Here is a 23,320-nt window from a genome sequence, read left to right on the forward strand (position 1 = left end):
GTCAAGCTTCCCATTCAGAACATGAGAGTGGCAAACCATGATCCATGCCTAGAGAAAAGTGCACATAAACCACTCTATTCCTCATGAAGAGAGCCTCAGACTTTACATGTCTCCTCATGAGATTCTCTGAAATGCTACTTCTAATAGGAGGAGAGAGAGTAGTGTCTCTAATACCCAAATAGCCCTGTAAACTTCTCCTGCAGAACAAGAAGGCATTGAGTTACCTCCAGATGGAGAAAGTCCCCATAGAGGTGTCAAATTCTTGTCATCACCCCAAGAGGATATCAACCACCCTATTTTTACTAAGTAGTGCTCAAAACATGTTTCTACTGCCAAAGAGAGAGAAACACATAACTTCCATTAATACAAAAATGGGAGCCCACAGCATTGGCTATTTTCCTAGTGGGATTCATACATCCATGAATTCCAAATGGAGGTGCCACTTCATTCCCTGTTATGCAAAGTAATTACACGTAATATCTCAAACACAGGACATGATACTTGCTCTCTCTTGCCCAGGGAGAAAACAATCATTACAATGTGAATTTGGGTGTCCCTTTGTGACCCTTCTGTCCTAGGAGGCCACAAATATATACATCATATCAAAATCAATTTCAAAAGGATCACGGAGCAAAAGGGGAGCTGTAGTTCTTTCTTCTCCCCTAAAAGGGAAAGTCAGACCATATCAGTCTGAGCATTGTGAACTCAGACTTTCCAGTTCTCACCAAAGGGACATTGGCTATGTGTCCTCTTTCAGTAAGGCTCAGAATGCTTTAGCCTGAAAGAGGCAGGCTCTCAAATGCCCAATCTAAAAAAAATGTGCTTCACAGATGCTTTCTATGAAAAAAGAGATATCATAAATGCTCTAGGAAGCTTATGACTTAATCCTCACTCCCGAATTACTCCTTTGACCCAAGGACACACCAGAACTTTACAGCTTGCCAAATGGATCCTGTAAGGCAGTCCTTCTCAAGAGGGTGACCAGTGCACTTCTCTCTTTTACCCTGGCATTTTCAGTACTTTTTTTGACCCACAGGGTGCCCTGTTTTTCCCTTTCTTTGCCTCTTATGAGCAACATGAGTTTAGAACTTTTACTTCTCATCAACCATCTCTACATCTTACAATTTCTACTCCTAGCTGCTTCAGATGCACATTGAAGCATCACATATGTCCCTTGGACTAAAAGTACAAACAAACCTCCCTTCTGATTAAGAGTATCTAACAATTTGTAGCCATAAGAGTTTGGTATATAATATACAGCTCATGTAGAATAGTATGTGCTTCTTCTGATCATTAAGGACCTAGACCAATTAGATCTGATGTAATCCATGGCAAATTGATTCCCTTGATATAAGGTGGACAGAGTGTTCCTTATTCTGATCCTCTGACCTCATTACCTCAGTCCAAGGATCTGGACCCATGTGCTTCATTGGCCAGAGTCTAAGAGTAGCCAGCAATTTCATAAACCCAGGACATATACTTATATGTTGTCCAGTAGAAATGAGTAAGCCTTGCCATGTACAGAAGTAGGCAGATGATTTACCAGGAGAAATAGCTGGGAAGTTCCTCCTAGCATACTGGCGATTGATTATGCTGTTGCATGGCCTGCATGATATTCATATTCTGGGTTCCCAGGAAGCCTCGATAATGAAATATTCAGGCTTTCTTTCCTCCCAAAATTGACCTTTTATCTTGAAAAGATACAAGAGTGTTTGATATTTCTGCTTTCCCAAATGTGGTATGAGACTTTCTAACTCTAATGGATGGTGTTTTTAATAGGTTATTTGTGGATAAATCGATATTTTCCTTCTTTAAAAGGGTCCTCCAAATTGTTTTTCTTTCAGAGAACCCTACGATGTATTCCCCTATGCTTGAAGTGGGGTGTAATGAACTCTCCATGGCTCAAGGACATGTGAGGTGAAATTGCTCTAAACCAGTAATCCAAATACAGATATTTTTCTCTAGTAATTTTTAGACTTACAACTTAAGAACCACAGATCTTCCAAATTACTGTATACCAAAGTGACTTCTGATCTGCAAATGCTGAAACAGGTATTCTCAGATTTTATCCAATTCCCTAAGTGACCTTAAACTAAACTGTCTAGAACCAATGTGCTGGAGCTGCAGAGATAGCTCAGCAGGTAAGAGTACAGAATGCTTTTGCATAGGTCCTGAGTTCAAATCCCAGAAAACACATGGTGACTCACAGCCATCTGTAGTGGGACCTGATGCCACCTTCTGGTGTGTTTGAAGGCAGTGACAGTATAAACATATACATGAAATAGAATATATATGCCTCACAACTTCCTTCAATAAGCTAACGGTTGTTCAGATGTACCCATTCTACATCAAATATGTTAGAAACTCACCAGTGTTGTAGGCTGCATTGACTCATGAGAACCAAAATTTTCAGACATTCTTTAATTGCCCTCAGAATTATCACTTCAGAACAAAGGTGTCATCTGGTCCTCAATGAATGAAGATATCCGGAGATATATGACATGAGAAGCAAGACTTCAGATTTCAACAATATCTTAATATGGCCACAAATATGGCTCTTTTACTATCAGCGTGCAATAGCTTTGATGAATTCACATCAGGGGGCTTCAGATGTACCCCACTAGAACTGGTATAATTTATATTTCCAGCAGAAATAGGAACTCCATCAAGTCACGCACCCTTAAAAGTAAAGTATCCCATGATTTCAAGAGGGCTGACACCCAGTTGGATTATCTTTTGAAGAAGGCCTTAGCCTTACTTCCTGTAAACATAGTAGTCCCTGACATTAAGGGTATGACAAAGGGGTCTGCTGACCTTCAATAAAAACACTTTGTTCTTTCTCTGTCTGCACTGGAGGGGTCTGAGACATGGCCCTCTGATGAAGAAAGTATAGAACTGACATTTGAGAGTAAGGAGTGTGTCTCATACATTCAAATACAGCTCTGGTGTGCTAAAAACGGAACCCTTGTTACCAAGAATTCACAGGAGTTTCATTCTTTGTTCATGGCTGACTCAGGTCTACCATTCAACTACTATAGACCAGAGATTCTCTCTCAGAAATTATTGTTTAGGGGATACACCTTTCACCACCAATAAATTCAGAGAAGTCTGGATTCAAGTCCCATGGCCAATGAATAAAAAATTCAGCCTAGATACAAGGACATCTCTCTTTATGTTGCTCATCATAAAGGTAATTGTCCTCAACACCCATACTTGTGTGGCCTATTGTAAGTATAAATAGGAAACAGATCCAGGGACTTTGAGCAGTCTTGTCAGAAGAAACCTCAGAGTGCTGTCAAGTGTGCAGTAGAGTCCTCAGGGATAAGAATTTTCTAGAGTTCTCTGAAGATGTGGAGTTAAGGAGTGCCTGGTCCAACCTCCTCTACAGAAGGTAAAAAGTGATACTCCCCTACTGTCCAACAGGATTGAGGGACTTACTTGGTTCCACAGTTATGGTGTTTCCCTTCCTGTGATGATTGAGGTCTTAAAAATCACCCCTTTGAGTCAATGGGCTCTCATAAAAATCATTTCTGTTCAGGAACAGATATTTTACCTCTGACAAGGAGCATTTTTTCCCTCTGGTCACATTTCAGGTAAATCAAGTCAAGGAGGCCAATCCTGGAACCCTATGCCTCTTCCTTGACTTCAGTCACATGACATGGTGTGAAATGATCATTCTAACACAGTTCTGGTGGTTGAACATAATTCTTAGGAGGCAATCATGCTGAAGAGTGTAGCTCAAGCTTTTCATGAATCATGGTATCTATATTTGGTGTCTTGCTAATTCTGTTAAAGATATGGATACTCCAGAATGTGAAGAACTGTTACGTGTGGCAAAGCAGGACCTTATGAGTTAAGGTATGCAATTTTTTTGTACAAACTATTATGGAGATTTTCATACTCTGATCATCTGTCCTGTTACAAGGATAACACCACCTCATTTCTCCCCAAGTAATACTTACTCCATCTGTCTTTGATTAAGGAGTCATCAGATCTTACCTTGAATCAAAGGGAGTCTCTGATTATACCACTATGTCCAAAGGAGTTTTGGACATACTTTTAGGTCGAGGAATCCCACACAACTTGCTGATATTATGGACTGAACTTTAAATATATTTACTAATGTTTCCGAGATTTTCCCTTCAGTTCAAGGTAAATTCTAGGTTCAAAAAATTTTCAATGAAGAATCTTTGACATAAATATTCTGACAAGGAAGAAACTTACATTTTATCTTTGAATTGGGGAAATATAGACACACCCCTCAGTTTGAACAGGTCTTAATACAAATTCTGTTGCTTAGGGAGCCTACTGAAAAGCTACTAATATGAAAACTAAAGTTGATGTTTATTTTTGCTTGTGGAAACTTTAAATCAACATCTCTTGACCATGCATATCTCAGAAAATTTACTTTTCTTAATAGAATCCTCAGGACTATTCTTCTACGAGTTCCTAAAATTTCCCATGTTTCCTGTGTGGCCAGGCATGCTCAAATAAAGAAGGGATGTCAAACAACTCTGAAATGATGTCCTGAGACATGACAGTAAAAATATGAGCTATAACCTAACTTCTATTTTTAAGCCTGTCACTTGAAATGGAGCAGCTCCCTCTTTGTTGGCTATGCCTGGCATGCTGCTTTACAGAGAACATAGAGTAAGAGATTACCAAACAATTTGTAAGAAAAATGCTCTGATTGTTGGCAAGCACACCTTAATTTCTCAGAACACATTTGTATTCTGAATTGTGAGTTCGTTTGCACTTGATAAGCTGTTTTCGACATCTTCTTCCAATTCCAAAGATTAACATTTTCCTGAGGGTTTCTGGGATCTTTCTTATCTTCTTTATCCTCCCAACATATTCTCCTTCTCAAAAATGATATTCCTATATATGGTCAAAGTAGTTTTATCCCTAACTTATCAGGCAAATTTCCAAAAGTGACTCCTTCTGTAAACAGGTTCCCTAGTTCACTTTGGTGTGAAGTCCCATAGTCCAATTTCAAACTGGAACAAAGAACCTGTGCCATCTGTTTCCACACAATTCAATAGAAATGAAATAACTTCATAAATTCTGCTTAGATCTGGATAATGAACAAAGTTAAAGAAGTATCCTAGCCAGCAACAGTCATCGAAAGTCTTTGTAAGAAGGAATATGTTGCTTCCTTGTCTCTCCTGAATGAACACAAACTATGAAAATAAAAAAATAAAAATAAAATAAATCTCTGAAAATTAATTGAAAATTGGTAATCATTGCTGGAAACATACTCCACTGTATAAGGTACCAGATACCTTTACCTTGGACCGAAGTTTATATGGCAACATCACAGTCGGCCTCAAGTAGTTTCTGTACTCCTCTTGCAGTAGGGCTTCAGAGATTTCCTTTCCAACATGGGGCTCATATTTTCCAATGTTAACTTACTTTTTCTCACTACACTGAATAGAATGTCAGAACTCTCCTAGAACTAACACTGCCCTAGAACCTATTAGCAAAGTGTGGCCCAAAACATGTATTATTATACCTTACATTGAATATTCCTACCATGTAGCTTTGAGCCTTTATTTCCTTAAAAGGCTTTTAGACCATGAGAGAATTATACCACTTATTCTACATAAAAGGGCATCTAACATTCCCTGTCTTCTCAGTAGGAGTATGGGTCTATTGTCTACTTCCATTTACCAAGTGGATTTTAAACATTCAGTTTCAGCAAAAGGGGCCTTGGGAAATCAAATTCTAATAAAAGGACTCTCAGAAGTAGCTTCTGTGTAGAAGGGGAGTTTCAGACCTCCACCCTCTGTACTAGGACACTTCAGATCCACCAGTGCAATTAAAGAACCACCATAGATTCTCTACTGGATTTGCCTCACAAATACCCCGATCAACTAAGTTTGCTTTAAACATATCCCATTTGTCCAAGATATCCACACAACACATATGTGAACAATGTCATCTCACATTTCTCCCCTTTTAGATGATAGGGCAGAAAATTAAAAAAAAAAAACAAAAAAAAAAAAAAACTGAAATTGTCTCCCATATCTTGTGCCTCAAAATTGGTCATCAAAATGCCCCATTACTATCTTTTATTCACAGATGTGTGCAGCTGAAAACAGCCTTGTGGAAACATCAATTCTTACATAACTACTTATCACGTTGGGAGATTGTTGTGACCATTGCCTGGACACTCAATGTTGTTACACAGGGTATGTATATGGGGAAATTTCTTGGAAGCTAGTGAGGAAGAGTCTGAATAGTCTTACAGTTCCCAGTGGAGTCTAGGAACTTCCCATGATGTCCATAACTGAACTGGATATTTCTTACCTGGAAAATAAGACTTGGGACCTCTACTTTAGGATCCAAGATTTTCATGATTTCCCCTCTGTTGAATGTGGTCTTAGAATGTTTCATTCTGAGAAGAGGTTCTCAGAACTCTTCTATTCTTAAGATGCCTCTCGCACTCCTTACTTTTTGAAGTAGCCAAGAGAACTAACCTGGGTGAGGCTCATTGAGCCTCAGTCTTTTCCTTCCCCCAAATATGGCCTTAGATCTTGGTGACATCTGCAAGGTTGAACATTAACTCCTGTATTTGACCAAAGGAAGGTCAAAATTTCCTTTATACTAAATGTGAAATTAGATATGCTCTGTTGAATCCTCAAGCATTCTCTTATGAGTTTGAAGTATATCAAATGTTTATTCTCTAAATAAGAAAGATTTAAGCTTTTCACCTTTTATAAGGATGGCGAGGGAAATATATTGTTGCTCTCTGTTTTGTCATCCCAGGCACTATGTATAGAATTATTGATTGGATCATATGCTATGCTATGCTCTGCAATCAAATTGAATAGTTGTTGTCCACATATGTACATATTATGATAAAATGAAGGAGTTAACCTAGCCATGGACAGACATTTAGGCTGGTTTAAAACGCTTGGGTTGTTGTTTGAACTCCCCCAGACTAAAAACACGATGTGGAACTTTTATCAACTAAGAAAGAGTTGAAAGTTCAACAGCAGTGGAGGAACTTCCTTTACTGAACAAGGTAAGAGGGACATTCATGTGCAACAGGATGTTGCATAGCAATAACCCTCTCCTCAACGATTTTCTAATGCATACCATTGTACAACCAGGCCTCATCATTTTCTCTTATTCCTAAGTGCCCAGTACTTCCTCTCTTCCCAAGTTAGCTCAGTCTTTTTTTTTTCACTGAAGAGTGTGTCAGACCTGCCTCCTATGACTAAGGTTCCTACAGACCTTCTCTGTTCCCCAAAATGATCTAAAGTACCCATTTAGTGGAAATACCATCAACCTTTCTGCCTTTCAGTTTCTTTGAAAGGTGGACTTAGTCATTTCTCTTATGACAAAAGATGCCCCAGACCAGTGCCTGGCAAATACAGAACTGGATGCTCACAGTCATCCATTGAACAAAGCACACAGACCCCAATGAAATAGCCAGAAAAATACCCAGGGAGCTGAAAGGAACTGGAGCCCCATAGGAAGAACCTTAATATGATCTTACCAGTAACCTCAGCTCTCCATGGAACTATATCACCAATCAAAGAAAACACATAGTGGAACTTGTGACTCTAGCTATATATGTAGCAAAGGATGGCCTTGTAGGTCATCAATGGGAGGAGAAGCCCTTGGTACAGTGAAGGCTGTATGCCATAGTATAGGGCAATGCCAGGGCCAGGAAGAAGTAATAGGCTGGTAGTGGAAGAAACAAGCTGGAGTAGCCATCCTAATATCTGATAAGATTGACTTACAACCCAAAGTCATCAAAAAAGACAAGGAGGGGCACTTCATTCTCATCAAAGGTAAAATCATCAAAGAGGAACTATCAATTCTGAATATCTATGCTACAAATACAAGGGCAGCCACATTCATTAAAGAAACTTTAGTTAAGGTCAAAGCACACATTGCACCTCACACAATAATAGTGGGAGACTTCAACACACTACTTTCACCAATGGACAGATCAAGGAAACAGAAAGTAAACAGGGACATAGAGAAACTAACAGAAGTTATGAAACAAATGGATCTGACATATCTACAGAACATTTTATCCTAAAACAATAGGATATACCTTCTTCTCAGCACCTCCTGGTACCTTCTCCAAAATTGACCACATAATAGATCACAAAACAGGCCTCAACAGTTACAAACATATTGAAATTGTCCCATGCATCCTATCAGATCACCATGCACTAAGGCTGATCTTCAATAACAAAATAAATAATAGAAAGCCAACATTCACGTGGAAACTGAACAACACTCTTCTCAATGATATCTTGGTCAAGGAAGGAATAAAGAAAGAAAATTATGGACTTCTTAGAGTTCAATGAAAATGAAGCCACCTCATACCCAAACTTATGGGACACAATGAAAGCATTTCAAAGAGGAAAACTCATAGCTCTGAGTGCCTCCAAAAGGAAACTAGAGAGAGCATACATTAGCAGCTTGACAACACACCTAAAAGCTCTAGAACAAAAAGGAAGCAAATTCACCCAAGAGGAGTAGATGGCAGGAAATAATCAAACTCAGGGGCAAAATCAACCAAGTGGAAACAAGAAGAACTATTCAGAGAATCAACCAATCGAGGAGCTGGTTCTTTGAGAAAATCAACAAGATAGACAAACCTTTAGCCAGACTCACTTGAGGGCACAGGGAAAACATTGTAATTAATAAAATCTGAAATGAAAAGGGAGACATAAGAACAAAATCCTGAAGAAATCCATAAAACCATCAGATCCTTCTACAAAAGGCTATAGTCAACAAAACTGGAGAATCTGGATGAAATGGAGAAGTGTCTAGAAAGATACCAGGTACCAAAGTTGAATCAAGATCAGGTTAATGATCTAAACAGCCAGATATCCCCCAAAGAAATAAAAGCTGTCATTAATAGTCTCCCAACCAAAAAAAAAAAAAGCCCAGTACGAGATGGGTTTAGTGCAGAGTTCTATCAGACCTTAAAAGAAGATCTACTCCCAGTTCTGCACAAACTATTCCACAAAATAGAAACAGAAGGTACTCTACCCAACTCATTCTATGAAGCCACAATTACTCTGTTACCTAAACCACAAAAAGACCCCACAAAGATAGAGAACTTCAGACCAATGTCACTTATGAATATTGATGCAAAAATCCTCAATAAAGTTCTTGCTAACCATATCCAAGAACACATCAAAACAATCATCCATCCTGACCAAGTAGATTTCATCCCAGGGATGCAGGGATGGTTCAATATACGTAAATCCATCAACGTAATCCAGTATATAACAAACTCAAATACAAAAACCACATGATCATCTCGTTAGAAGCTGTGAACGCATTTGACAAAATCCAACACCTATTCATGATAAAAGTCTTGGAAAGATCAGGAATTCAAGTCCCATACCTAAACATGATAAAAACAATCTACAGCAAACCAGTAGCCACCATCAAAGTAAATGGTGAAAAGCTTGAAGCAATCTCACTAACATCAGGGACTAGACAAGGCTGTCCACTCTCTCCCTACCTATTCAACATTGTACTTGAAATCCTAGCCAGAGCAATTAGACAACAAAAGGAGATGAAGGGGATACAAATTGGAAAGGGAGAAGTCAAAATATCACTTTTTGCAGATGATATGATAATATGTATACATGATACTAAAAATTCCACCAGAGAACTCCTAAGCCTGATAAACAGCTTCAGTGAAGTAGCTGGATAAAAAATTAACTCAAGTCAATGGCCATTCTCTACACAAGGTCAAACAGGCTGAGAAAGAAATTAGGGAAATCAATGCAATCCCATCAAAATTCCAACTCAATTCTTCAACGAATTAGAAGGAGCAATTTGCAAATTCATCTGGAATAACAAAAAACCTAGAATAGCAAAAACTCTTCTCAAGGATAAAAGAACCTCTGGTGGAATCACCATGCCTGACCTAAAGTTTTACTACAGGGCAATTGTGATAAAAACTGCATGGTACTGGAATAGAGACAGACAAGTAGACCAATGGAATAGAATTGAAGACCCAGAAATGAACCCACACACCTATGGTCACATGATCTTCCACAAGAAAGCTAAAACCATCCAGTGGAAGAAAGACAGCATTTTCAACAATTGGTGCTGGCACATCAGGTTGTTATCATGTAGAAGAATAAGAATCGATCCATACTTATCTCCTTGTACTGAGGTCAAATCTAAGTGGATCAAGGAACTTCACTTAAAACCAGAGACACTGAAACATATAGAGGAGAAAGGGGGGAGAAGTCTTGAAGATATGGGCACAGAGGAAAAAGTCCTGAATAGAACAGCAATGGCTTGTGCTGTAAGATCGAGAATTGACAAATGGGACCTAACGAAACTCCAAAGTTTCAGCAAGGCAAAAGACACCGTGAATAAGACAAAAAGACCACCAACAGATTGGGAAAGGGTCTTTACCTATCCTAAATCAGAGAGGGGACTAATATCCAATATATATATATATATATGTTCATAGCAGCCTTAATTATAATAGCCAGAAGCTGGAAAGAACCCAGATGCCCCTCAACAGAGGAATGGATACAGAAAATGTGGTACATCTACACAATGGAGTACTACTCAGCTATTAAAAAGAATGAATTTATGAAATTCAAAGCGAAACGGATGGACCTGGAGGGCATCATCCTGAGTGAGGTAACACATTCACAAAGGAAATCACACAATATGTACTCACTGATTAGTGGATATTAGCCCCAAACCTAGGATACCCAAGATATAAGATACAATTTTCTAAACACATGAAACTCAAGAAAAATGAAGACTGAAGTGTGGACACTATGCCCCTCCTTAGAAGTGGGAACAAAACACCCATGGAAGGAGTTACAGAGACAAAGTATGGAGCTAAGATGAAAGGATGGACCATGTAGAGACTGCCATATCCAGGGATCCACCCCATAATCAGCATCTAAACGCTGAAACCATTGCATACACTAGCAAGATTTTATTGAATGGACCCAGATGTAGCTGTCTCTTGTGAGACTATGCCGGGGACTAGCAAACACAGAAGTATATGCTCACAGTCAGCTAATGGATGGATCACAGGGCTCCCAATGTAGGAGCTAGAGAAAGTACCCAAGGAGCTAAAGGAATCTGCAACCCTATAGGTGGATCAACATTATGAACTAACCAGTACCCTGGAGCTCTTGACTCTAGCTGCATATGTATCAAAAGATGGCCTAGTCGGCCATCACTGGAAAGAGAGGCCCATTGGACACGCAAAATTTATATGCCCCAGTAAAGGGGAACGCCAGGGCCAAAAAGGGGGAGTGGGCGGGTAGGGGAGTGGGGGTGGGTGGGTATGGAGTACTTTTGGTATAGCATTGGAAATGTAAATGAGCTAAATACTTAATAAAAAATTTAAAAAAAAAGAAATTAGGGAATCAACACTCTTCTCAATAGCCACAAATAATATAATATACCTAGGCGTGACTGTAACTAAGGAAGTGAAAGATCTGTATGACAAGAACATCATGCCTCTGAAGAAAGAAATTAAGGAAGAACTCAGAAGATGGAAAGATCTCCCATGCTCATGGATCGGCAGGATCAATATAGTAAAAATGGCTACCTTGCCAAAAGCAATCTACAGATTCAATGCAATCCCCATCAAAATTCCAACTCAATTCTTCAACGAATTAGAAAGAGCAATCAGCAGATTCATCTGGAATAACAAAAAACCTAGGATAGTAAAAACTCTTCTCAAGGATAAAAGAACATCTAGTGTAATCACCATGACCAACCTAAAGCTGTACTACAGAACAATTGTGATAAAAACTGCATGGTACTGGTATAGTGACAGACAAGTAGACCAATGGAACAGAATTGAAGACCCAAAGAAAAATCTACACACCTATGGTCACGTGATCTTTGACAAGCAAGCTAAAACCATCCAGTGGAAAAGAGACAGCATTTTCAACAAATGGTGCAGGCACAACTGGCGGTTACCATGTAGAAGAATGTGAATTGATCCATTTCTATCTCCTTGTACTAAGGTCAAATCTAAGTGGATTAAGGAACTCCACATAAAACCAGAGACACTGAAACTTATAGAGGAGAAAGTAGGAAAAAGCCTCGAAGATATGGGTACAGGGGAAAAATTCCTGAATAGAACAGCAATGGCTTGTGCTGTAAGATCGAGAATCGATAAATGGGACCTCATAAAATTACAAAGCTTCTGCAAGGCAAAAGACGCTGTCAATAAGACAAAAAGACCACAAACAGATTGGGAAAGGATCTTTACTTATCCCAAATCGGTAAGGGGACTAATATCCAATATATATAAATAACTCAAGAAGGTAGACTCCATATAATCAAATAACCCCACTAAAAAATGGGACTCAGAACTGAACAAAGACTTCTCACCTGAGAAATACTGAATGGCAGAGAAGCACCTGAAAAAATTTTCAAAATCCTTAATCATCAGGAAATGCAAATCAAAACAACACTGAGATTCACCTTCACACCAGTCAGAATGGCTAAGATGAAAAATTCAGGTGACAGCAGATGCTGGCAAGGATGTGGAGAAAGATGAACATTCCTCCATTGTTGGTGGGATTGCAAGCTTGTACAACCACTCTGGAAATCAGTCTGGCAGTTCCTCAAAAAATTGGACATAGTACTACCGGAGGATCCTGCAATACCTCTTTTGGGCATATATCCAGAAGATGCCCCAACCGGTAGGAAGGACACATTCTCCACTATGTTCATAGCAGCCCTATTTATAATAGCCAGAAGTTGGAAAGAACCCAGATGCCCCTCAACAGAGGAATGGTTACAGAAAATGTGGTACATTTACACAATGGTGTACTACATAGCTTTTATAGAAATTGAATTTATGAAATTCTTAGCTAAATGGATGGACCTGAAGGGTATCATCTTGAGTGAGGTAACCCAAGCACAAAGGCATTCTCACAATATGTACTAACTGATAAGTGGATATTAGCCCAGAAACTTAGGAAAACCAAGATATAAGATACAAATTGCTAAACACATTAAACTCAAGAGAAAGAAGACCAAAGTGTGGACACTTTGCCCCTTCTTAGAATAGGAAATAAAACACCCATGGAAGGAGTTACAGAGACAAAATTTGGAAGTGTGATGAAAGGATGGACCATCTAGTGATTGCCATATCCAGAGATCCATCCCATGATCAGCTTCCAAATGCTGACACCATTGCATACACTAGCAAGATTGTGCTGAAAGGACCCGGATATAGCTGTCTCTTGTGAGACTATGCCAGGGCCTAGCAAACACAGAAGTGGATGCCCACAGTCAGATATTGAACGAACCACAGGGCCCCCAATGGAAGAACTATAGAAAACACCCAAGGAACTAAAGGGAACTGCAACCCTATAGGTGGATCAACAATGTGAATTAAGCAGTACCTGGCAGCTCTTGTCTCTAGCTGCATATGTATTAAAAGATGACCTAGTTGTCCATCACTGCAAAGAGAGGCCCATTGGACTTGCAAACTTTATATGCCCCAGTACAGGGGAACGCCAGGGCCAAAAAGGGTATGTGTGTGGGTAAGGGAGTGAGGGGGGGCTTCATATGGGGGACTTTTGGTATAGCTTTGGAAATGTAAATGAGCTGAATAACTAAAAATGAAAAAAAAAAAGAACTGACCATAAATTTCACCAAAGGAGCAGGTTGTAATTTTAAGAAATAAAAACAAGTGGTTTTACTATTAAACAAAGAAAAAAATTATAATAGCTGAATGCTGGAAACAACCCAGATGTCCTTCAATGAAAAATATATACAGAAAATGTGGTACATTTACCCAGTGAAAGACTACTCAAGAGGCAGGCAGATTTCTGAGTTCAAGGGCAGCCTGTTCTACAGAGTGATTTCCAGGTCAGCCAGGGCCATACAGGGAGATCCTATCCCGAAAGAAAAAAAAAAAAAAGGAAACAAACAAACAAACAATAAAAAGAAAAACAAAAACAAAAACAAACAAAAAAAGACCACTCAGCTATTCAAAATGAGGATATCAGTTTTTTTTTTCTTTTTTTTTCCAGGAAAATGCATGGAATTAGAAAATATCATCCTGAGTGAAGTAACCCAGACACCAAATGAGATATGTATGAATATATGGTATGTACTCACTGATAAGTGGATATTACCCAAAAAGTTCAGAATATCCATGAAGTATTCACAGACCTTGTGAAGCTTAAGAACAGGGAAAGCACAAATGTGGATGCTTCAATCTCCAATCTCACTTAGAACATGGAACAACATAATCATTGGAGGCAGAGGTATGGAGGGACATGTGTGAAACAGGGGAGGTGGAGGGAAGAAAAGGAGGCAGTATCTGGTATGAGGGAGACAGGAAAGAAGCCCTGAGGGCCAAGAAAATGAATATAAATATCTAGTAGTGTGACGTGGGGAATAAGAAGAACCACTACTAAATCCCAGACAGCATGGTTGTGGGAGGCTCTCGGGACCCAATGAAGATATTAGACGAAATTCCCAACAGCACTGTGATAGAACCTAAAGAGACCCTTTCAAGTACAAAGTAAAGTGGTCCTATTTGAATATATAGAAACATTCACATAATTTTTGCCCTTAGATATGCATATGTGTTCTATTATATCGTTTCATGTGTGGTAAATTGTGATTATGATGGCATATCTCTGATGTAGAGCCAGTTTGATTATGGTGATTTTTTTTTCAATGTAGTATGAATCTTTTTTCTACTAAGTTTGCAAACCTGGAAACCACTTTTGAAAGGAGAGAAACAGCTTCTGAAAGTTGTCCCATGACCTGCACGTTCATGATGTGACGTATGCAACCACAGAAATGAAAGTATATATAGAGAAACAAAAATGTAGTTAATTTACAAAAGAAATTCTGTAGTCTGGTAGAACTCATTGTTAAATCCATCTAGTCCTGGATTTTTATGGTAATTTCCCTGCCATGATACCATTTCCACATTTCAAGAACATGAGTTCTTATATTGGTTTTCTTTTATCCCCTTCATTTAAATATGTAGGTAATATATACCTATATTTTTTTCATTTTCTTCAAGATTTTATAGTTTTTGTATTATTATTTCAGAATATTTTCTTATGTTTCATTGAATTTCTTTGGTATATGTTGAACTATACATGGTTTTGTTGACTTCTGTACTGTACTGTCCTTAGCAATAAACTGCCATCTAGTAGTATCATTTCTACCCCTGAGAATAGAACTACCAACCACCATGTCTTCCATAGTGCACATTTAAATTTTCTACAAAGTTTGTGACTTTTTCACTCTTCTAAGTTATAGATTATTTTACTCAAACTTTCTGCATAAGATTACTCCAGTGACTCAGAATTACAATTCCTATGATTTTTGAATCTGCACTTTAGCTCAATCTCTAAGGAAGAAAAATAAAAATAAAAAACACATCTCAAGATGGACTCAGGTTGAGCATCCAGAAAAATGTAAATGATGTAATGGATTTTTCTCTTCTTTAAGAGAGAATCTATGAGATGAAAATATCTTTGCAACTGATTCAAACAGTAAGAGATTGCATTTCTGGCTCAGACTGCATGTTAATGTGTGTGTGTGTGTATAAATATATATAATGAATTTTGTTATGCTTGAGGTGTGCAGTTTCCTTCTAACTTGTATTATCCATGTGATTGTCTTAAAGGTGAAAATCTGGTAATTATATTCATTGTTCATAAAAAAGGGTGGAATTTTTTAAATATCATATTTGTATTTCTGAGCACATGCTGAATTTACAGTGTTGCTTTTCTTAGATTTGCCATTTGTGTTATTTTGACTTTGTTTTTTACCTGTCTGACTTCTAGAGATAAATATTAATTATCTACATTGTTTCCCAAGTTTTCCTGACTCTAAGCCTAATATAGATATAATATTTCTATATTGTATGTAGAACGGAAATAAAAATTACCAACTATCCCTGTATTCTCCAATTAGAATGAATTCTAAAATTCTCGAAGTATTAATTGTCATTTCATTGGTGAGATGAAACTTTTGAATTTAGATTCTACTTTCTGAAAAAAAAATCCACCTATCTCTTTTATTCATTTTTATTTTGCTGTTTCTTTTCCAGAAGTATCTGCTGTGGCCAATTTCTGAATCTTTAAAGTTTTGCAACACTGGCTGGATTGGCTCTGGACATTCCTCACCATCAAATTTGGATTCAGTTTTGTCTTCTTGGCTCAGTTGATTACTTTCCATTCATCTTTCAAATTACTGTGTTCTTTCATGTGAATTCACAGCTGGTCACTTGATATTAAGTAACTAATTTGGTTCCTTTTTTGGCAAAAAAATAAATCAGTCACTATTTATAACAAATTTTAGATTAATAAAGTCAATGGCCTTTATAAAAATTATGAACTGAATTGTAGTGGGTTTGACCTAATGCTGCTTTTATTATAATTTTCTGCGTGTACAACACTGAGAGATTCTGCTCTGAGTTGGTTTTGATTGGTAAATAAAGATTCAACCAGGTAATGGCTGGCTAGGGCAGACAGAGGTAGGACTTTTAAGGTTCCAGAGCTTAAAACAGAGAGGAAGTAGTACAAAGGAGTTCCATCAGGCTGGGAGAAGAAGAGGTGAAATGCCATACATGAGAAGAGTGGAGGGCAGGAGTCATAGCCAGCATTTTAAGGTGCTGGAGAGGGCACACAGTCGTCTGAATACTGCCAGCTACCCACAACACCCGCCAAGCGATCTTAAGACCTCTGGTGAGTGGAACTAAGTATCTGCTCCAATCCAATCTTGCGGGACTTGACACTGCATTAGTCAGGGAAGCAAAAACCCGGTCTGAGTAGGGGCACAAGCCCCTTTTGGTCCAAGCAGCACCGGGGTAGCTAGGGCGAACAGTTGGCTGACTACCGCCAGATAAGCACAACACCAGCCAGGCCATCTTAAGAATTCTGAGGATTGGGATCTGCCCGGCACGGGAGCCCTTTGGCCGAGTATTGGCAACAGACATCTTAGTTCTGGGACCCTGCCAAGTGTATCCTACACAGGTCCAGAGAATACCAGATGGCGAAAGGCAAACGTAAGAATCCTACTAACAGAAATCAAGACCACTCACCATCATCAGAACGCAGCACTCCCATGCCACCTAGTCCTGGGCACCCCGACAAAAGCTAGAAGCTAGACCCAGATTTAAAAGCATATCTCATGATGATGGTAGAGGACATCAAGAAGAACTTTAATAACTCACTTATAGAAATACAGGAGAACACTGCTAAAGAGTTACAAGTCCTTATAGAAAAACAGGAAAACACATCCAAACAGGTGATGGAAATGAACAAAACCATACTAGACCTAAAAAGGGAAGTAGACACAATAAAGAAAACCCAACTGAGGCAACTCTGGAGATAGAAACCCTAGGAAAGATATCTGGAACCATGGATGCAAGCATCAGCAACAGAATACAAGAGATGGAAGAGAGAATCTCAGGTGTAGAAGATTCCATAGAGAACATCAGCACAACAATCAAAGAAAATGCAAAATGCAAAAAGATCCTAACTCAAAACATCCAGGAAAATCCAGGACACAATGAGAAGACCAAACCTACGGATAATAGGAGTGGATGAGAATGAAGATTTTCAACTCAAAGGACCAGCAAACATCTACAACAAAATTATTGAAGAAAACTTCCCAAATCTAAAGAAAGAGATGCCCATGAACATACAAAAAGCCTACAGAACTCCAAATAGACTGGACCAGAAAAGAAATTCCTCCCGACACATAATAATCAGAACAACAAATGCACTAAATAAAGATAGAATATTAAAAGCAGTAAGGGAGAAAGGTCAAGTAACATATAAAGGCAGTCCTATCAGAATTACACCAGACTTTTCACCAGAGACTATGAAACCCAGAACAGCCTGGACAGATATTATACAGAAACTAAGACAACACAAATTCCAGCCCAGGCTACTATACCAGACCAAACTCTCAATTACCATAGATGGAGAAACCAAAGTATTCCACGACAAAATCAAATTCACAAATTATTTTTCCACAAATCCAGCCCTTCAAAGGATAATAACAGAAAAGAAGCAATACAAGGACGGAAATCACGCCCTAGAACAAGCAAGAAAGTAATCCCTCAACAAACCAAAAAGAAGGCAGCCACAAGAACAGAATGCCAACTCTAACAACAAAAATAAAAGGAACCAACAATTACTTTTTCTTAATATCTCTTAATATCAATGGTCTCAACTCTCCAGTAACAAGACATAGACTAACAGACTGGCTACACAAACAGGACCCAGCATTCTGCTGCTTACAGGAAACCCATCTCAGGGAAAAAGACAGACACTACCTCAGAGTGGAAGGCTGGGAAACAATTTTCCAAGCAAATGGTCTGAAGAAACAAGCTGGAGTAGCCATTTTAATATCGGATAAAATCGACTTCCAACCCAAAGTTATCAAAAAAGACAAGTAGGGATACTTCATACACATCAAAGTTAAAATCATCCAAGAGGAACTCTCAATTCTGAATATCTACACTCCAAATGCAAGGGCAGCCAAATTCATTAAAGACACTTTAGTAAAGCTCAAAGCACACATTGCAACTCACACAATAATAGTGGGAGACTTGAACACACCACTTTCATCAATGGACAGATCAAGGAAACAGAAAGTAAACAGGGACATAGAGAAACTAACAGAAGTGATGAAACAAATGGACCTGACAGATATCTACAGAACATTTTATCCTAAAACAAAAGGATATACCTTCTTTTCAGCACCTCACAGGACCTTCTCCAAAATTGACCATATAATTGGTCACAAAACAGGCCTCAACAGATACAAAAATATTGAAATTGTCCCATGTATCTTATCAGACCACCATGATCTAAGACTGATCTTCAATAACAAAATAAATAATGGAAAGCCAACATTCATTTGGAAACTGAACAACATTCTTCTCAATGATACCTTGGTCAATGAAGGAATAAAGAAAGAAATTAAAGACTTTTTAGAGTTTAATGAAAATGAAGCCACAACATACCCAAACCTATGGGACACAATGAAAGCATTTTTTAGAGGGAAACACATAGCTCTGAGTGCCTCCAAGAAGAAACGGGAGAGAGCACATACTAGCAGCTTGAAAAAACATATAAAAGCTCTAGAAAAAAAGGAAGCAAATTCACCCAAGAGGAGTAGACGGCAGGAAATAATCAAACTCAGGGGTGAAATCAACCAAGTGGAAACAAGAATAACTATTCAAAGAATTAACCAAACGAGGAATTGGTTCTTTGAGAAAATCAACAAGATAGATAAACCCTTAGCTAGACACACTAAAGGGCACAGGGACAAAATCCTAATTAACAAAATCAGAAATGAAAAGGGAGACATAGCAACAGATCCTGAAGAAATCCAAACACCATCAGATCCTTCTACAAAAGTCTATACTCAACAAAACTGGAAAACCTGGAGAAATGGACAAATTTCTGGACAGATACCAGGTACCAATTGAATCAGGACCAAGTTGACCATCTAAACAGTCCCATATCCCCTAAAGAAATAGAAGCAGTTATTAATAGTCTTTCAGCCAAAAAAAGCCCAGGACCAGACAGGTTCAGTGCAGAGTTCTATCAGACCATCAAAGAAGATCTAATCCCAGTTCTGCACAAACTATTTCACAAAATAGTAGTAGAGGGAACTCTACCCAACTCATTTTATGAAGCCACTAATACTCTGATACCTGAACCACAAAAAGACCCAACAAAAATAGAGAACTTCAGACCAATTTCTCTTATGAATATCGATGCAAAAATCCTCAATAAAATTCTCGCTAACCGAATCCAAGAACACATTAAAGGAATCATCCATCCTGACCAAGTAGGTTTCATCTCAGGGATGCAGTGATGGTTTAATATACGGAAATCCATCAATGTAATCCATTATATAAACAAACTCAAAGACAAAAACCACATGATAATCTCGTTAGATGCAGAAAAATCATTTGACAAGATCCAACACCCATTCATGATAAAAGTCTTGAAAACATCAGGAATTCAAGGCCCATACCTAAATATGATAAAAGCAATCTACAGCAAACCAGTAGTCAACATCAAAAAATGGAAAGAAGCTGGAAGCAATCCAACTAAAATCAGGGACTAGACAAGGATGCCCATTTTCTCCCTACCTCTTCAACATAGTACTTGAAGTCCTAGCCAAAGTAATTTGACAACAAAAGGAGATCAAGGGGATACAAATTGGAAAAAATGAAGGCAAAATATCACTGTTTGCAGATGATATGATAATATATATATAAGTGACCCTAAAAATTCCACCAGAGAACTCCTAAGTCTGATAAAGAGCTTCAGTGAAGTAGCTGGACATAAAATTAACTTAAACAAGTTAATGGCCTTTCTCTACACAAAGGACAAACAGAGGCTGAGAAAGAAATTAGGGAAACAACACCCTTCTAAATAGCCACATATAATATAAAATACCTAGGCGTGACTCTAACTAACGAAATGAAAGATCTGTATGACAAGAAATTCATGCCTCTGAAGAAAGAAATTAAAGAAGAACTCAGAAGATGGAAAGATCTCCCATGCTCATGGATCGGCAGGATCAATATAGTAAAAATGGCTATCTTGCCAAAACAATCTACAGTTTCAATGCAATCCCCATCAAAATTCCAACTCAATTCTTCAACAAATTAGAAGGAGCAATCAGCAGATTCATGTGGAATAACAAAAAACCTAGGATAGCAAAAACTCTTCTCAAGGATAAAAGAACATCTAGTGGAATCACCATGCCCAACCTAAAGCTGTACTACAGAGCAATTGTGATAAAAACTGCATGGTACTGGTATAGTGACAGACACGTAGACCAATGGAATAGAATTGAAGACCCAGAAATGAACCCACACACCTATGGTCTCTTGATCTTCGACAAGGGAGCTATAACCATCCAATGGAAAAAAGACAGCATTTTCAACAAATGGTGCAGGCACAACTGGTGGTTATCATGTAGAAGAATGTGAATCACCCATTCCTCTCTCCTTGTACTAAGGTCAAAATTAAGTGGATCAAGGAACTCCACATAAAACCAGAGACACTGACACTTATAGAGGAGAAAGTAGGAAAAAGTCTTGAAGATATGGGTACAGCAATGGCTTGTGCTTTAAGATCGAGAATTGACAAATGGGACCTCATGAAACTGCAAAGCTTCTGCAAGGCAAAAGACACCTTCAATAAGACAAAAAAACCACCAACAGATTGGGAAATAATCTTTACCTATCTTAAATCAGATTGGGGACTAATATCCAATATATATAAAGAACTCAAGAGGGTGGACTCCAGAAAATCAAATAGTCCCCTTAGAAGATGGGGCTCAGAGCTGAAAAAAGAATTCTCAACTGAGGAATACCGAAAGGCTGAGAAACACCTGAAAAAATGTTCTACATTCTTAATCATCAGAGAAATGCAAATCAAAACAACTATGAGATTCCATCTCACACCAGTCAGAATGGCTAAGATCAAAAATTCAGGTGACAGCAGATGCTGGTGAGGATGTGGAGAAAAAGGAACACTCCTCCATTGTTGGTGGGAGTGCAGGCTTGTACAACCACTCTGAAAATCAGTCTGGCAGTTCCTCTGAAAATTGGACATAGTACTACCAGAGGATCCTGCAATACCTCTTCTGGGCATATATCCAGAAAATGCCCCAACTGGTAAGAAGGACATATGCTCAACTATGTTCTTCGCAGCCTTATTTATAATAGCCAGAAGCTGGAAAGAACCCAGATGCCCCTCAATAGAGGAATGGATACAAAAAATTTGGTACATTTACACAATGGAGTACTACTCAGCTATTAAAAATAATGAATTCACAAAATTCCTAGGCAAATTGTTGGACCTGGAGGGCATCATCCTGAGTGAGGTAACCCAATCACAAAAGAACTCAAAAGAAATGAACTCACTGATAAGTGGATATTAACCCAGAAACTTAGTATAGTGAGATATAAGGTACAATATGTAAAACATATGAAACTGAAGAAGAACGAAGACCAAAGTGTGGACACTTTGCTCATTCTTAGAATTGGAAACAATCACCCATGTAAGGAGTTACAGAGACAAAGTTTGGAGCTGAGACAAAAGGATGGTCCATCTAGAGACTGCCATATCCAGGGATCCATCCCATAATTAGCTTCCAAGCGATGACACCATTGTATACACTAGCAAGCCTTTGATGCAAGGACGGTGATATAGCTGTCCCTTGTGAGACTAGGCCGGGGCCTAGCAAACACAGAAGTGGATGGTCACATTCAACTATTGGATGGATCAAAGGGCCCCCAATGGAGGAGCTAGAGAAAGTATCCAAGGAGCTAAAGAGATCTGCAACCCTATCGAAGGAACAACATTATGAACTAACTAGTACCCCAGAGCTATTGACTTTAGCTGCTTATGTATCAAAAAATGGCCTAGTTGGCCATCAATGGAAAGAGAGGCCCATTGGTCAGGCAAACTTTATATGCCCCAGCACAGGGGAATGCCAGGGCCAAAAAATGGGAATGGGTGGGTAGGGGAGTTGGGTGGGGGGACTTTTGGAATAGCTTTGGAAATGCAATTGAAGAAAATACGTAATAAAAAAATTAAATTGCGAAATACTCAAAATAATTCAGCAATAATCAGGAACAAGAAAAGGCTGTTCAGTCTCTGCAAATATATTTAATAGAGTACTTGATATTCTAGTTAGAGGAATAAGACAAATAAAGAGGATCAAGGAGATACAAATTAGAAAGGAAGAAATCAAAGTATCATTATTTATAAGATAGTATAGATAAACAGTTCCAACAATGCTACCAGATGATAAACACCTCGAGCATAGATGATAAACACCTGGAGCAACGTGTCTAGATTCAAGATTAATTAATTAAATAATTATAAATAAATAAATAAATAAATAAATAAATAAATAAATAAATAAATAAATAAATAAATAAATAAAAGTAGAAGGTGCTGGAAGAATGTGACCCAGTTTGGCAGTTCTCTGGTTCCAGGGCAACAAAAGTAACATAAAAGAGTTAGTAGGTAATAACCAGGATTGTCAGTGGGAGGTTGATTAACCACATAGAGGCTAGAAAGTGGCCCAACTGTTACACTGTTTAAAGCATAACAAAATATAAAATTTCTGTGAGTTATTTTCATAAGGGAGTGCAAATCATTGGGGCAGGAAACAGAACCATGCCACTATGATTTATACATAACAATATTGTTACCCTGAATATAATAAAAAATAAGTTCCGGAGAACTAATGAATTTTGTACTTGTTATACTTAGTATTATCATATACATATACAGTGAGTTAA

The sequence above is a fragment of the Mus musculus genome, chromosome Y (genome assembly GCF_000001635.26).
Source record: "Mus musculus strain C57BL/6J chromosome Y, GRCm38.p6 C57BL/6J".
NCBI lineage: Eukaryota > Metazoa > Chordata > Mammalia > Rodentia > Muridae > Mus > Mus musculus.